Raw genomic sequence first — 16,986 nt, forward strand, 5'->3', positions numbered from 1 at the left:
TAAAAATGTAAATATAGAAATAGACATGATAATCCTCAATTGAAATTTGGGAGCATTACATTAGAAAGCATTCAATAGTTATAGGCATCAACTACAGATGGCAATATACATACACTTCAATAGTCTTAATGATAGTAATAAAAATATCATTTTTGTAAGATAAACAAACAGGGACAACTCACTCTGCGTTACTATTGCACATGAAATTTACATTTACAGAAACAAGCTATATTTTTATCGCCCGAAAGGTGGAATTGAACCACTCTGTCGCTAAACAGCTACAGGTTTGAAGCCTGCACCCCAGACCACTGAGGATCATCCGGGCAGTTAACTTCTTTCTGTGTCTTGCTATATAAACCACTTTTTATTTCTAATTTTCCAGAATAGAGCGAGGAATTGCCAGGAAGTTGGGCTGTAACTACACCAGAGATTTCCAGGCACTACCTAATGTTGTTATGTTACTTAGGTATATATATTCTTTAATCCTTCAGTATTCTATATTTTAATATTCATCTGTGCTGAAGATACACCCCCAAATCTCTCAATTGAGTTCTTTTCGTCTTATCATCCAGCCTCAAAACAGGTTTATGCAAACATGCCTGACACTGATTGGCTAACGGCGCTAGGCTTCTGCAAGAAGACCGTCTTAAAGAGACCGCGCCTCTTTTGCGGCTGAAGTTTTCGCTGTGCAGACTGAGCTGTGGAGGGCGGGCTGCGGGAGTTAGCGTGGCCCGTGGCTGCTGCTGGGCGCCCTCCCTCCTCCTGCGGAGCGGCCAAGCAAAGCTCTGCTGAAGCATGCCTGGAGCTGGGAAGCTTAGTCCGTGCTGGAAAAAGCCAGGGCGGCAGCCGTTTCTGTCGGTAGCTAATCCTTAACAACAAAAGGCCCTTTATCCCTAAGAAGAGAGAGGGCACAACGCCTGGCCTTAGCGCCCTGGCTTATTCGTGTGTCGGCAGGAACCGTCGGTTGTACAAGGGAGAGGCACTCTGCTTTTGCGCAGAGGCAACATTATATGGTGGTGGCTGCTAGTTGCAAATCCAGCATCACCCGAACTCAGGATCTTAGATGTGCCTCAAATACAGATCCGTTTCAGTCCCGGTAGTTAGATGGCGCAGAGGTTGGAGCCATTAAAGAATAATAATAAAATCATAATAATAATAATTGTCCCCAAGGAAAAAATAGGGTTGCCAGCTCTGGGCTGGAAAATATCTGGAGACTTTGGGGACTGCAGCTGGCGGAGTTTTTTTTTTTTGGGGGGGGAGATCCTTGATGGAGTAGAATGCTATAGAGTCCACCCCTCCCCCACCCCCCAAAAAAGCAGCCTTTCTCCAGGGGAACTGATCTCTGTTACCTGGAGATGACCTGTACCACCAAGGGATCCCCAGGTCCAACCTGGGGACTAGAATCCCTAGAAGAAGCCATATACAACATAATGTTGAGCCTTCGGGGAGGGCGGTATATAAATCTAAATAAATAAATAAATAAATAAATAAATGTTTGTTAACAAAAAAAGATGATGCCTCTGAGCAAATGCAGAGCGCTTTTCCATAACCAGTTTGTGCTGTAGGAAACAAACCGAGACTTATCAATCTAGGTTGATTATTTATCCTGTGGCAACTTATCTAGGCGAAAGGTATTTAGTGGGACTAGTTCTGCGCTTGGAGTTTTCGTGGTTGCAGTGTTGATTAGCATCTTTACTGCCAACACGGAGTCATTCCACTGGGAAAAGGAAAAAGAAAACATGCTGTGGCTAATGACACTTCACATCTTACCTTTTGGGTGAAAAACATCTACCTGGAGTCATATGGTTGCCAACCTCCAAGCAGGGCTTGGAGAACTCCCAGTATTACAAGTGATCTCCAGAGATAATTTACCCAGGAGAAAATGGCTGTTTGGAAGGATGGACTCTATGGCATTATATCCCTTCTCTCCCCAAACCCTGCCCTCCCCAGGTTCCATCCCCAGATCTCCAGGAATTTCCCAATAGAGTTGGCAACCTAATAGAGATGAAATATTGTACTATTGAGTGGTCTAGCAGAAAGCCAGGAAGGGGCTGACATTGATAAGGAGTTCAAGGAAACCAGACCTCAACCAGTTCCTTCTGTTAAGCATTAAGGATACAACAAGCCAATAACAAGTCCCTGGTGGGACAGAATGTCTATGATACATGTGAGCGGAAGAGGGTGTATCCTCTTTGCCCTTTCCCAGAAAGAGCAGCAGCTTTTCCAGCAATGATTTCTTCACACTCCCCACACAACACCTCTTCTACGGGTCTCTCTTACAACATTTCCTAACAAAGTATCATTGCACACGGGAAAAGGAAGATAGGAAAACCCAGGAATTCCTATATGGTGAACGAATGAATTCCCCCATCACTCCTAAGGGAAGGAGGTCAGGAGGAAAAGAGATGTTTTTTTCACTGAACTCAGTTTTGTGGGTCACCCAGTTTTTACCCGGGAGAGGCTTTAAGGCCTGGTCCCTCCTCCCTGATGTTTCTAGCTATCGTTTGCTGGATCTGATGCTAGAAAGCAACAACTTAAATCAGCAGCAGCTATGCTTTTGGGCAGCTGTCTGTCATGACGTATTCTGAGATTCAGGAATTCATCTTTATCCAGATTGGAAAACGCAATTTGAGTGGACAACAGCAAAAGAGAAAATATGAAAGGACTGTTCTAAACGATGCCATGAAGAGCGTCTAACCAGCTCCACGGTCAGTAACCGTTGTTGTGGTCTCATAGAATAAATGTGAAGATCAGCTCAGACCTTCCGTTGGGTCAGCATTTGTTGTCCATTTGGGACTCTTTTATCTTCTTTTACTTCATGAGTCATGGTACTAAAAACGCAACTGGAGTTGTGATAAGTTCTGGCACATATTTAAGTCCTGAACACCAAGTTCCCTGAAACTGTTAGAGCATGACTGTTCTTCCATTGCCATGTGCAGCTGCAGAAGAATTCTGGTCCTGGTTCACGGTGATAAAGTAGTGAGAAAAGCTTTGTCTGTTTGATACCTGCATGTATTTAGCTACAAATGCAGAAAACCTTTTAAGGTTAAAGAGGTAGCAGTCCTGACAGTGATGAACAAGTTCCCATTACTATGCTTCAGAATGCAGTTGTTTTGCCCTTACTTGAATTATTGAGAATAACTTGGGGGGGATAAATGCACTGAGAAGGAGACAATGACAAAGTTGGTTTTTATGCCCAGCTTTTCAGTATCCAAAGAAGTCACAAAGGGTTTACAATCACCTTTCCTTCCTCACCCCATGACAAACACCCTGTGAGGTAGGTGGGGCTGTGAGAGCTCTGGCTGAACTGCTCATTGAGTCTCTTAATGACTGTGACTAGCCCAAGGTCACCCAGCTAGCTGCATGTGGAAAAGGAGTGGAAAACACAGCTCTCCAGAGGACACCACTCTTAACCACTACGCCAAGCTGGCTGGGCTATCTTTCCAGGCATACTTGCCATTGTGAAGTAAAGCAAGTGATGGAAGGGACACACTAGTAACCGGCGAATCCTATAAGGCCTCCTTTCAACTTGACAGGATGTTTCTGAGCATGATCAGGAAGGTCATTTTCTACCACCCAATTAGATACTGCAGCTCTCCCATGTTTCTTGAGAGCCGGACTCAAGATTTACAGAGCATAAAGGTAAAGGTATCCCCTGTGCAAGCACCGGGTCATGTCTGACCCTTGGGGTGACGCCCTCCAGCGTTTTCATGGCAGACTCAATAAGGGGTGGTTTGCCAGTGCCTTCCCCAGTCATTACCGTTTTACCCCCCAGCAAGCTGGGTACTCATTTTACCGACCTCGGAAGGATGGAAGGCTGAGTCAACCTTGAGCCGGCTGCTGGGATTGAACTCCCAGCCTCATGGGCAAAGCTTTCAGACAGCTGCCTTACCACTCTGCGCCACAAGAGGCTCTTTGCGCCACAAGAGGCTCTTTTACAGAGCATACTTAGGAATTATTTGAACACCTGAAGGAGGGCGGTATATAAATGCAATAAATAATAACAGTTTATGTATTAATTTTTATCTACTTCATTTTTTACCTTGCTTTTCTCCCTGGTGGAGGCCTAAAGTGTTTCCATCATTCGCTTCTCCTCCATTTTATTTGCACAACAACTCCGTGAGGTACAGTTGACAGTGTGACTGGGCCAAGTTCACTCATGGCTGGCCAGCTTTGATGGCGAAGTAAGGATTTGAACCCTCGTCTCCAGGATCCCAGACATTCTAACCACTTCCCCACAGTTTAGAATAGACATTATAGGCCTCTCTTGTCTGCTTCCCTGTTCCTTGGCTTGCTTGGAATGAGGGTGGGAGGTGCCAGTATGCACGACAGGGTTGCCAGTCTCCAGGTTGGGCCTCAAGATCAGAGCTACAGCTCATCTCCAGACCGCAGAGATCAGTTCCTCTGGAGCAAGTGGCTGCTTTACATCCTTCCGAGGTCGGTAAAATGAGTACCCAGCTTGCTGGGGGGTAAACGGTGATGACTGGGGAAGGCACTGGCAAACCACCCCGTATTGAGTCTGCCATGAAAATGCTAGAGGGCGTCACCCCAAGGGTCAGACATGACCTGGTGCTTGAACAGGGGATACCTTTACCTTGACTCTGCTAAGATCCCCCATGCCCACTTCTTCTGCCTCCAGGCTCCACCTCCAAAATCTCTAGAAATATTCCCAAACTGGAGTCTGCAACCCTAAGAGCGAGGACTGAATTTAAAGGAGTTTAGGGCCTTCCCTCATATTGGGGAGTGGATTTCCAAACGAAGAAAATTGCCCTCCAGTTTCAAATGTTCTATTGCTAGCGGCAGCCCAACTGGGTGTGTTTTAGAGTGCAGGCAGTTCATGCAAATGGATGAGGCTTATCAAGACTCTCGGCACCTCCTGTCAACTGAAACTGTATCCCAGAACATGCCTCAGCATCCTCTGAAATGTGCTGGAGGGCACCGAAACAAGCTTTCAAATGCAGATAGATAAGGAAAAAATTCCTAAGGCCAGTTTTGGAAACTCAAAAAGGATTGCTACCTTTTAAAGCCACCCCACCCCACCTTTATCAGCAGTCCTGTTGTGGGTAAGAAATGTGAAAAGTATTGCTGTACACCTCTGTGTTGTGGCAGTGGTGCATAGGATTTGTTGCTGTAACTCTGGCAATGGTGCAAGGAGCTCTGTTTCACTGCCCTGAATTAGCTGTTCCCAATTTCCTTTTTGAATAAATCCTTAGGGATACCAATGGATGGATGGCAGTCCTCCTGAGCCAGTCTAACTCTGTGGTCAATTCTGTGGGCATTTCTGCACGTGGGGAATGTAGAGTGCCAACCATCAAAATAGGCAACATATTCCGGCCCCTCCAGATGACATCACCTACCTCCAGTGGCTGGCTCGCTGTATCCGGCATTTTAAGCCGCGATGGAGGAATCCCAAAAAGTAAATTCACCACCTGGAAAAGCGTAACCCCCCAGCAAACAACCCACCTGCAAACAGTGGGAAGAAGGTTTGGAGGGGGAAATGTGCTTTAGCCTATGTCCTGTCCCCACTCCCACACTCCTCCCTGCATTCCCTGCCAAGCGAAGGTGGCAGCCCCCCCCCCCATTGCAAACAGCATAATTCTCATTAGGTTTTTCTACCTCTGAGCAGCCTCCCGATTCTCTTTGGGCTGCAAACACTAATCTCATCCACTGCTCTCTCCCCCCCCCCGCCCCGCCGTGGAGGCAGCACCCAGCGTATGACATGCTGGGGAGGGAGAGGTATCCTGGGCGACTGGACTGGCATGCACTGTCAGGGACTGGTGGAGCAGCGGGGTGGGGGGAAGAGAGCAGCAAACAGGACAGGGGTCTGCGGACCAATGAGAACAGGAAGGCTGTATGGAAGTAGAAACGCTAATGAGAATAATGCTGCTTGCAATGCCGGCCAAGGGGGGAGGGCTGCCGCCTTCGCTGTGCCCTTCACTGGCTGGCTGATTTCCTTCACACATTTGTTGCTTGCGCAGCATGTGGGGAGGGGAAGATGCAGCAGGGAGAGTGTAATATTACACTATTGCAGGTGGGAGGTGTCCTGCCATTTTGGCCACTGTGCGGAAATCCCCTGTAATTTCAAATAAACCCTGTCAGTAATAGGGACTAAAACAAACATTGCCATTGGTACTATATACCATTGGAAGGAGGGGCAGGGATTCCAGCTCCAAGGTGGGTTCTGTGGATCCCCCGGAATTACAGCTCATCTCCAGGCAACAGAGATCAGTTCCCCTTTAAGAATGGCCACTTAGGAGGTGAACTGTATGACAGTATGAAATCCCTCCCCAAACCTCGACCTCTGCAGGCCCAACCCCTAAAGTATCCAGGTTTTTCACAACCCAGAGCTGGCAACCTTACAAAGGAATATCACCTATGGAAGAAGTAGAAGAATTATTGATCTCTTCAGAAACTCCGGCTTCCCCTACCTGCTGGATGCCAGGGGTCTGAAGCCCAGAACAGACAAATTGAGAAAACATACTGAGTAAAAGTTATGGACCATGTGGATTCAAGTTAGAGCATGGCTCACAAGGTTGGGGTGTGAAGGCAGATTGTCTTGTTGTGGGGAATTCCTGCTGTATTTATCCCAGCCTCAATCCTGAATGCTACAAGAAAAGCATGTCAGCAATCGGTCATCATGATCTCAGCCCAAAGGCATTGGACCCTGTTGACCTTTTCAGATGTAAACTGGAAAACTACCAAAGGGCAATTAAAATTCCATGTATGCAACTGGATTACTTTTTCTTCTTCCCACACTCCTATCTGGCTTCTGAAATTCATCGTCTGGCTTTAAAGACGCAGCATTTCATAATTCACCACCATGGATATGGGGTTGCATCCGAAGATGGGGCTGTTTCTTTGATGTTACATCATCCCTCTATCAAGAGAAAACATGGACACCAATCACTGCTATATGGCAGTCTTCTGATAAGATCTCACCACAGTTCCCTTTCACGTATCCATGAGTAAGAGCCTGATATGGGCCAGATTGCCACTTGTGTGCTTGCTTCTGCACAGTTCATTCTGGAGGAAGAGGCTGTACTCAGGTTCATGTCAACAAGTACAAAATCTCAAGTGTGAATTGACCCACATACCAACATTGTCAAATATTCCCTTGAGAATCCTAAACATTCAATTTTTGCTCAGATCTAATGCATGGGAACAGGAGGGAAAAGAGACATTTTAACCACCAGTTCCTTCAGCACTTCTCCCTTTCGTAGCAACACCATAAGCCATTACTTCAGGGAAGTACCTGAGAGGAACATGGCTGCCATGTTTGGCAGTTAAAGCAGTGAACGCAGGCATATCAGCTGTCTTTCACATATAACAAAGTTTCTACTTTCTCTTTTCTCTTTTTTGCTCCATGCAAAAAGAAAAAAATCATCAGAAATTTGGTTTGATCAGTAAACCACCTGTGGCTGGGAAGCATCAGTGGTAAAGCTGAAAATCACTCTCACAACACCTACCCAATGAGCTTAACCCCTAGGGTTGCCAGTTCCAGGTTGGGAGATACCTGGAGATTTTGGGGTGGAGACTGAGGAGGGCAGGGTTTGGGGCATGCAGTCCACCTTCCAAAGCAGCCATTTTCTCCAGGTGAATTAATCTCTGTCACTAAGTGGGAGATCTCCAGCCATCACTGGGCTGGCAACCTCAGTCACTATTTTAAGCCAGACCTATTGCACAAGATTGTTATGAGGATAAAATGGAGGCAGGGGAGAGAATGGTGTGTATTTTTGCAACATGGTGGGATAATCTGACAAAGTGGAATTAATCTTACTCTGGCCAGTTAAGACGGCGCAGTATCTGTGTTTGGTAATGGGACCAGCCCAGGTTTCAAATTATAGTCCTAATTTGGGTTCTTCTTGTGAAAAAAATAATGTTTAAATATTTTCTTATAAATAGAGTGCTTCCTCTTTTATACATGAATGTCAGGGGAGGAATTTTATTTTCATCACAAAATCTCTGCCCTCTTACCCAGAGTCCGTATACTTAGAAGTATTTGTATAACTAGTATCAAAGCCCATTTAAAAATGGGCTTTGAAAGGGTGGCAGGCAGGAGGGCATGAGAAGGTGGTCGCGGCTTCCTCTGGACTGCAAAGCGGGCTAAAGGGAATGGAAAGGCCCCCCCCCCCGCCATGGCAACAGGGTTTTGCGGCCTGCAGGGAGGCTGCAAACTCCCTCCCTCCCAGCAGGAATGTACCTGCGGGCCAGAAAGCCCTGTCACTGCCTCTCTCCTCATGGGCGACAATGGAGGTCGCAGCCACAAGGCTTCTAGCAGGCAAGGAGGGAGGGCCAATCACGGTGGGCCTGGACAGACAGGGCCCCGGACAGTCTCCTTCCCAAATATATAAGGGAGCAAAATAGTGTTAAGGATAGTCAGGGTAAACATTTTGTAAATAAAAATAAATGAGGGAGCAAAGTTGCAGGACTGATCTGAGCCCCCCACCCCTCTTTTTTTTTATTCTTTTGGAAGAGCTGGAGACAGCATACAGAAGAAGCCTTCCATCAGTTCACTTCAATTTCATTTTGGGAGCAGGGCTAGTTTCTACCATTGCATGTACATTGACTTACCTCTTTGAGTCTTCTGAAAATATCTATAATACTGCGCCCCAACTCTTTGTGCACCATGGTTGGACTATGTTAACTGATTCATGAGGAGAAGTTAACCTCTAGAGCAGGGGTAGTCAAACAGCGGCCCTCCAGATGTCCATGGACTACAATTCCCATGAGCTCCTGCCAGTGTTCGCTGGAGGGCCGCAGTTTGACTACCCCTGCTCTAGAGCAGCGGTCCGCAAGCTTTCGCCCGCTGCGGCGTAGTGGGGGGAGAGCTTCTCGCTTCGGGGGGGGAGGGAAGAAGGAGCCGCGGCCTGGCGCTAAGGCCTTTGCGGCCCGGCACCGGGCTGCGGCCCGCGGGTTGGGGACCACTGCTCTAAAATATCTTGATTTGGGAGGGAGGGGAGGCTTGAACTAGAAAATTATTTGTCATTTGAGAGTCGGTGTGGTGTAGCTGTTAAGAGTGGCAGACTCAAATCTGGAGAACTGGTTTTGATTTCCCCCTCCTCCACATGCAGGCATCTGGGTGACCTTGGGCCAGTCACAGTTCTTGCAGAGCTCTCTCAGCCCCACTTACCTGACAAGGAGAGAAAGGAAAGGTGATTGTAAGTCTCTTTGAGATGCCTTCAAATAGTAAAAGGCAGGGGACAGAAAACCAGCTCATCTTCTTCTCCCGTTGCAATGATTCTGTGAAGTGAAGCTCCTTCCATGTGAAGATGTCATTCCATTCTATTTTTGCTGTATGTTTAAAATATCGGCATCATATAGATCTTTAGGTTTTTAAAAATTCCATGAATTACCTTGTACTTTGATGGCATTGTACAAATACATACATATACAATAAATCTCTTTATCAGCACTTCGTAATTACAGGCAAGTGACATGCTTAGAAGATTGTCCCACTTTTGGAGGGACATCTGGGGGTACCTGGCAAATTGTACTTATGTTGAAATTAAAACAATATATATTACAATACTATTTTTGCATTCTATGCGTTCTATGAAACCTTTTGTTGCTCCATATAGACCAAATTTTTAATCAAGAACCCCCCCGGTCAATGGTGTCCTGCTTTACCAATGTTAAAATCTGGTCACCTTAAACATATTCCTTAATTCAGTCCAAATTGTGTTCATGACCATCAATACGTTGTAATAATCCTGAGGATAGATATAGGGTCTGTATTACTAATACAGTGTTATATCTCTATTTCTTCTCTTTGCTGTGGTCTATCTCAGCTTTTCTAAACCTCTCCTCTGCTTTCTGTTTTCTCCCCTTCTGACCAACTACCAGTGGTTTTGTGTCATGCTAGCTTTATTATTAAGTAATTATTGGAGGGGGGAGTGAGGGGGGTTAAAAAAAGGCTGTTATTTTTAGCCAAAGCAATGAAATCTCAGTAGCTGGTGACGCTGGCTTCTGAAATGTCAGTGTGAAACAGATTGGAACAAATTAGGAGAGCAGTGTCTTCATCAAGAAAGGCAGTCTGCCTGCCGGTGGGGTTGGTTTTAGTGTTGGATGGGCAGCTGATGCCATCCAGGGATAAGAACAGGAGACTTGCGCATAAACACATTTTCCCTCCCTACCTCCCCAAACCCAAAAGGTCAAAGAAAAAGCACCTTTAGAGTCACCATCTGCCTCTCGTGACATCAGAATTGGAAGAGGGGGACTCAGGAGCAAACAGGTTCTCAGGAACAAACAAGAGTTATTTCTAGGCTGTTGTGTATTTAACAAACTGGGTCAAGTCTTTCTCTGATGTCATACTCATGACTCATGTCAAGGCACAAGGCAAGCTTTTGTATTTTGTTGCTGTTTTTCTCAGATGATGAAAATGCAGAAATGAGGGGGCAAGTTTCAAACCAATTAGCTGGCATGTGGTTTCATTAATCCCTTATGGAAGGTTCCAGGAACTGCTAGGAATTTGACTGAAAACAGGAAACTGCCTGTGTTGAAACTGAAGCCTTTCCCCAGATACAAGAGCGGCAAACTCCTCCTAGAACACTTCTCTCTGTCCTTTCAACTAAAAAGAAATTCACAACTACAACAATATGTTGGTTGTAAATGGTTGTATACTGCCCAGAGACAGCAGTGAGGGGACTGCCCAGAGAGGGGTAGTCTTGTAAATAAATAAGTGTAAGCAAGCAGATGGATGGATGGATAAATGGATGGATGGATAGATGGATGAATGAATGAATGAATGAATGAATGAATGAATGAATGAATGAATGAATGAGTGCTGTGAACAGGGCTATCAAGTTAGACCAAAAATCATCTGTTTTTTTTTTGGGGGGGGTATCATCTGGGCATGGAATTGAGGACACTGTGGGAGGGCAGGTAGTTCAGAATTCCCTGCATTCTTCAGGGGGTTGGACTAGATGATCCTTGAGGTCCCTTCATGATTTTATGACTCATTGGTCTACCAAGGCTAGTACCATTTCCTCTGTTGGGTGGTGTCTTTCCAGAGTCTCAGGCAGAGGTGTTTCTGTATCACCTGCTCTACTCATCCAACCTTGGAAGTGCTGGTAATTGAACTGAGAATCTTTTGCATGCAAAAGCAGATATTCTACCACTAAGCCCCAGCACAACAGCTATCTGTTTCCCTCCAGAAAAGCAAAATCATGGAAATATCATTTGCCCTTGCTTTTTTGGCAACTGACCTGAAACCTGGTCTGATCTTGGTTTTTTGGTCCTGGTCATCTAATCACACTACATGCAGCAAATATAACAGCCCCATTTTTAGGGCAATTCTGCAGATATCCAGGTACACAGATGTCATTGCTTCCACATTGCTTTAACACAGGAAAGATATATCTGATGCCATCATAGAGAGGTGACAATGCCTGAGTTCTTGTTAAGAAATCACAGGAAGCTAAAACTCATTTCCAGAACTGAGATGCTCTAAGACATTTATTTAATTTATTTAACTTAGATTTAGATTTGTCCCCGCCACTCCCAGAGCCAGTCTGGCTAGTGTCAGTTTACAGTAAAAACAAAAATGCAATAAAATATAATAAAACAACAATGACTCTCAATAATATCTCGATGGCGGGAAACTATCTATCACCCCCCCCCCAGCTCAGTCTCTAATAGCCACCGCTATCCTCAGTAGAAACATATGCCCAGTTGTCAAGGGCAATGTCTCTGCAGGCCTCTATGGGGCCTATATAGGGAGGGACCCAATCTTATTTTATTTATTTATTTATTCATATTTATATACTGCCCTCCCCAAAGGCTCAGGGTGGTTTACATAGAACTGAAACTATACATGGAACCATATATATAATAACTATAACATTCATATTATTTGCCTGGCTGGCCTCAACCAAAACGCTGGTGGAATATTGACAGGTCAATCAGGGCCCTCAACTCTTCTGGGAGCTCATTATACCAGGTCGGACCAAAAAGGACCCGGTCAAGGCCAGTTGAGCCTCCTGGGGACCGGGGACTACCAATGGATTTATACCTGCCGAGTGGGGTGCCCTGTGGGGAGGGCATAAGGAGAAAAATGGGCCCTCAGATAAGCAGGGCCCAGGCCACAGATGACCTTAAGGGTAAGAACCAAAACCTTGAACCTAATCCAAAAGCCAATTGGCAACCAATGGAGCTGCCTCAGCATAGGCTGGACATGTGCCCTCCAAGATGCCTTTAACAGCCCACTGGGCCAGTTCGAATATCTTATTATTCCGTTCGGGTTGAGCGGCTCGCCCGGCATATTCATGAATGTCATAAATGAGGTGTTGCAAGACCTGCTGTACCGGGGGGGGGGGGGTTGTTTACCTTGATGTGTTGATTTACAATACAAAAAAAACCAGGTGGTTCTAAATAAATATCCTAACAGAAAAAGAGAGAACCAGGCTATCAAAATAAGTTAACAATATATAATCTCTATTTTAATGATAAATGAAGCAACCAGAATGGACTCTAGATTTTGTTGACCTTTCATCGGTGGTTGTTTCCTCCTGTGATTTTGAAACTTATCCTAGAAGTTTTCAATATTTCAACCAACTCCAAGTTGTAATCAAAATTCTATGCATATAATACCGGTCTTCAGCTTGCAAGTATTGGAGAGCTTTGTCCAGATACTACTCCATATATAGATGTTGAAAAGTGTGAGGGAGAGTATTGCCCCCTGCAGCATCGCATAGGGGAGTGCAAAGGGGCTGGACAACTCTTTCCCCATTGCCACCCTCTGTGTTCAGTGCCGAAGGAGACCAGCCACTGTAAGGCTGTCCCCCTAATTACCATATCAGCGAGGCAGTGGGCTAACAACTCGTGGTTGACCACATCAAATGTGGCCGACAGATTGAGAAGTAGGAAGATAGCTGAACCACCTCGATTTAGCTGGCACTAGAGATCATCCATCAGGGCGACCAGTGCAGTCTTCACTCTGTGGCCAAGACAGAAACCTGACTGGTATGGGTCAAGGGTAAAAGTTTCGTAAGGAATTTTTTTACATGTCTGGTTTTGCATGAAAGCCAAGAAAGCCAGGAGCCAAGAAAATCTTTTTTTAAAATTTGCAGCGACTCTCTCAACTACCTTGCCCAGAAAAACAAGATGTGAGACAGGTAGTGGTGTCCCATGAATCCAGCAATGGTTTTTTTAGGAGACTACCAACCACTGCCTCCTTCAGCCCTTCGGGGAATTCTCCTGATGTCAGAGAGAGATTAACAATATCTCCCAAAGGGCCTCCTATCTGTTGCTCACCCAGTTTGAGCAGCCATGACAGGCAGGGATCCAGATGGCAGGCAGTTGCCCTCACCGACCCCAGCAACCTGTCCACTTTGGGTAAAGAGAGCCATCTGAACATGACCCTGAATCAGAATTACCGAAAGTTGACTTCTCACAATATGGCAACAAGAAAACAATTCTGTGGCTGGTTCAGTACTGGGCATGTTTTTCTAGGCATCTCAGACACCCATACAAACTTCCTCGACATGGCCTTACTAATGCCGTGTTAGGAATATTTGGCAGAGATATGGAGACAAATATACAGAGACAGACAGTCCATGTGGCAACTTGGTATGGGTAATGCCTTTCCATGGGAAATAGCTGCATACAAAGGCAGTTTCAGGTGGCTTCTTTATGTTGCTTCACTTCACACAACATATGTTTCCTGTTGGAAACAGCTTGAATGGGACTCAGGATGTGCTTTGGGAAATGAGCACTGATGTTGTCAGAATCTGGTGGCAACTTGCTGATGCCCCTAACATGGAGACTGTGAACCATGTTGTTCACTTCATAGAGGAGACTAAGGACATTCTTTTAATTTTGAAGGTGGCACAATTGGAGTAGGCAACAAAGAACTTAGAACTTTATGGCTGTAGGGTGTCCTTAAATACTTCCTTTTGTAGAATTTCCTACTGGCCGCCATCTGAAATAGAATACTGAAATAAAGGAGTCATTTGTTTGATAGAATAAGATGACCCTAGCGTCCTCAGGCCTTCCACTGTTTACTTTGAACTTTTTCCCATGTAAATTTAACACTGCTTCTAGGAGTCCAGATTTCTTGCTTTAGATGGAGAGGGGCTAGAGCCAGGTAGTTGTAGAAAAGGAACAAAGGCTTTTCCTATTTACCAGTCTCACACCTGATTGTCAGAAATAACTCATCCAGCTGACTTACCATAAGGGAGAGAAAAAGGATGTTGGTTGTTTAACTGAAATACTCCCCATATTGCTGGTGATGGCAAGGACACCTGGCAAATACTCAGAGAGTTACAAGAAGAGAGGAATTTCTAGGCTGAAGTCATTTCCTGTCACTGTTGAGTCCTTCTGCTGGTGGCCTTGTATTTGCTTTGTTAGCATGTGTGGGAGCTTGAAAAGAGTACTCCAGACCAATATTTTAAAGGGAGGCTGAACTGTGTTCTGAACAAACTGAATCGAGGTAGCTGAGAAAAATTTGAATATACAGGAAAATTACATTTTCGCTTGAGACTTGTCCCATTTGGATTTTTTAAAAAACAAACCTTTCTGTAGATCTAAATTACTTTTATTTTATTAATAATGTGCCAAAGCATAATTCTTTTTGCTTCACTTTACCATAATAGCAACTGTACTTCAGCTACTCTTACCACAGAGCAGCAGGTTAGACTGTGAGAGGGTGAGTTGTTCATGGTCCACTGGCTTAGAGTTCACAAAAGTAAGCTTTTATAAAAATTCATAATATTGAAGGTGGCATGTTAAATGCATTGCGGCCATGGTGTGTACATTCATCACACTTTTAGCTCGCATGAACAGGCTTGGGAGGCCTCTGTAGAGTTTTGAAATCAGAAAATTCTGTTTGTTCAGAGGCAACGGTGGGGCAAAATAAATGTTTGTAGTGCAAAGACAACATAAATCTGGTTTACTATTTCAGCCTCCTTAAAAAAAAATCTGTACTCCATCCTTAGTGAGTTTCATAACTGGCCAGTGATTTGAACCACTGTCCAAATCCAGGATTCTGAACATACTGAATGTATTGCTTGAGAAAAAAATCCCACTCAAATCAAGCCACCCTCCACATGCCAACTTGCCAAACACAAAGCAGCATGCAAAACCAGACATGCAAAAAAAGCATGACTCAAACAAGAACGGACACGAACCCCCCAAAACACAAACAACATAGCAAGGGGAGCTAAAGGGGAAAAAAACCCAGTGGGGCAACATGCGGAAGGGAGTCCACACCTCTTGCCCTGGGTGGATTCCCATCCTGCCTACACTTCTGCACAACAACACACATACACCCAACATCACTACCCTCAACTACCATGAGCTAGCACCCGTTGTATTGCACCCACCATGGGCTTTACTGCTAGCGTATAAAGAAAGATCAATTGTGTACAGATTGCACATGCACTCACTGTAAAATGTGAACAGGGCTAAAGTTGTTAGGCGTCATTTTGGGTTCTTCTAATTTCAGACCAGTAAATATACTCCAGCCTCTGTCTCAGAGGCAAGCTACCCCCAAATGATCCATCGCTTTATTCCTTGCATCTTCTCCAAATCTTTCACTGCCTATCTCATACATAGCTTTATCCTATGTCTGTGCAATGCAATATGGAGTTTCTTAGAATATAGTAGACCTCTATCACAGACCATCCTCCTCCGTTTCGCCTATGTATTTATTTATCTGGTGGCATGTGTAGCATAGCAAGAAAATCTGAGGACTATCTGGCACCCAGTTCATAGGTGGTTTGCCATTTCCTGGCTCTGTGTCATGACCCATGGTATTCCTCGGAGGTCTCCCATCCAAATAGTAGCCAGGGTAAGCCCTGCTTAGTTTCTGAGATCTGACAGGATCAGACATGCCTTAGCTATCCAGGCCAGGGCTATGGCTGTGGGAGGATTTCCTGAGCAGTTGGGGGGTAATTAATTTTAATATGTTTTTAACATTTGTTAAACCTTTATGGGGTGATATGATGATATATGGTCATATCAACCCCCCCCCCATGGTCTATGACGGGCCTGGAGGGGTTTTGAAGGGGAGTGGCCCTGAGTGGGTGTGTATAAAGCTATGCTTCATATTTTGCATGATTTCACCACTTCTGGGGTTTCTTGAAGCCTGAAGAATGTTTCAGGGGTTTCCCAGTGGTTAAAAAGGTTGAGAAATTCTACCCAAGTTTCTGTCCCTTGTGATCTTTCCTGATTTACTTCTTGAAAACAGGCCTTAACTGCAGCTGAAAGCAACTTGCATTGAAAAATCCATCCTTTTAAGTCCTCCAAGTCTTTTAACTTGTGGTAATACTGAAAGGTAATGTGCAGCCAAGAGCTCAGACCAGAAATACAATCAGGAAAAACAAGAGTTCAGGAAAGGCCAAGAGATCTCGGCCATGCATCTGTTCTAATAATGTGTTTTGTTGTTTGAATTCCTTTGGAAATTTGGATGAAACTATTTGGAAGAAAGCCACTAATGGCTGGTTTATTTTAAACTAAGCCATGTTCTTGGCTCAAGGTCCATTGGGCATCCAGCTGAAGAAGAGTCTCGGTAGAGCTCTGTTCCAGATTCCCTCCCTCCCTCCTTCCTTCTGCTGTTTGTAAATATCTCCTTTGACACTTCTGCATTTAGAACGTCTAACACAATTGGAGATTTCAGTGATTTCATTCCAGATTGTGAACAACGCTGTGTAGCCAAAGAATACAACACATGACTCATGAGCCTTGAGTCACAACGCTGGGGAATGACAGCGTTCGAACAGCCACACTTCAGTGGTGACAGAAGAGTCGAGGTGATGAGAGAGCAGCTGCTATACTCGCTCCCAGCCGGACTCTGGGAGAGAGCATGTACTTGCAAGTTAGTGTGGCTCCAGACTCCCTTCTTCTGTCTCTTCTCGTAGACCAGCAGGCTCCTGGAAGTAGCCGGGCGGCTTCAGTCACGTAACATTTCCCTCAAGGCAAGAGGTGATTGAGTTTGAGTGTGCCTGGCTGACTTTTACTCATTTATCTTTCTGTTATGCCTCACATACT

At 45.0% G+C, this 16,986-nt stretch overlaps 1 non-coding gene across 1 annotated transcript; it reads right to left on the reverse strand.

Moving 5' to 3' along the window:
• Nucleotides 1–238: 238 nt before the first annotated feature.
• On the reverse strand, nucleotides 239–325 carry TRNASTOP-UCA (transfer RNA opal suppressor (anticodon UCA)). The gene has a single exon. It is a non-coding gene; the product is annotated as a tRNA-Sec (tRNA).
• Between the last annotated feature and the right edge of the window lie 16,661 nt (nucleotides 326–16,986).

This window comes from Paroedura picta, chromosome 1, assembly GCF_049243985.1.
Source record: "Paroedura picta isolate Pp20150507F chromosome 1, Ppicta_v3.0, whole genome shotgun sequence".
Taxonomy (NCBI): Eukaryota; Metazoa; Chordata; class Lepidosauria; order Squamata; family Gekkonidae; genus Paroedura; species Paroedura picta.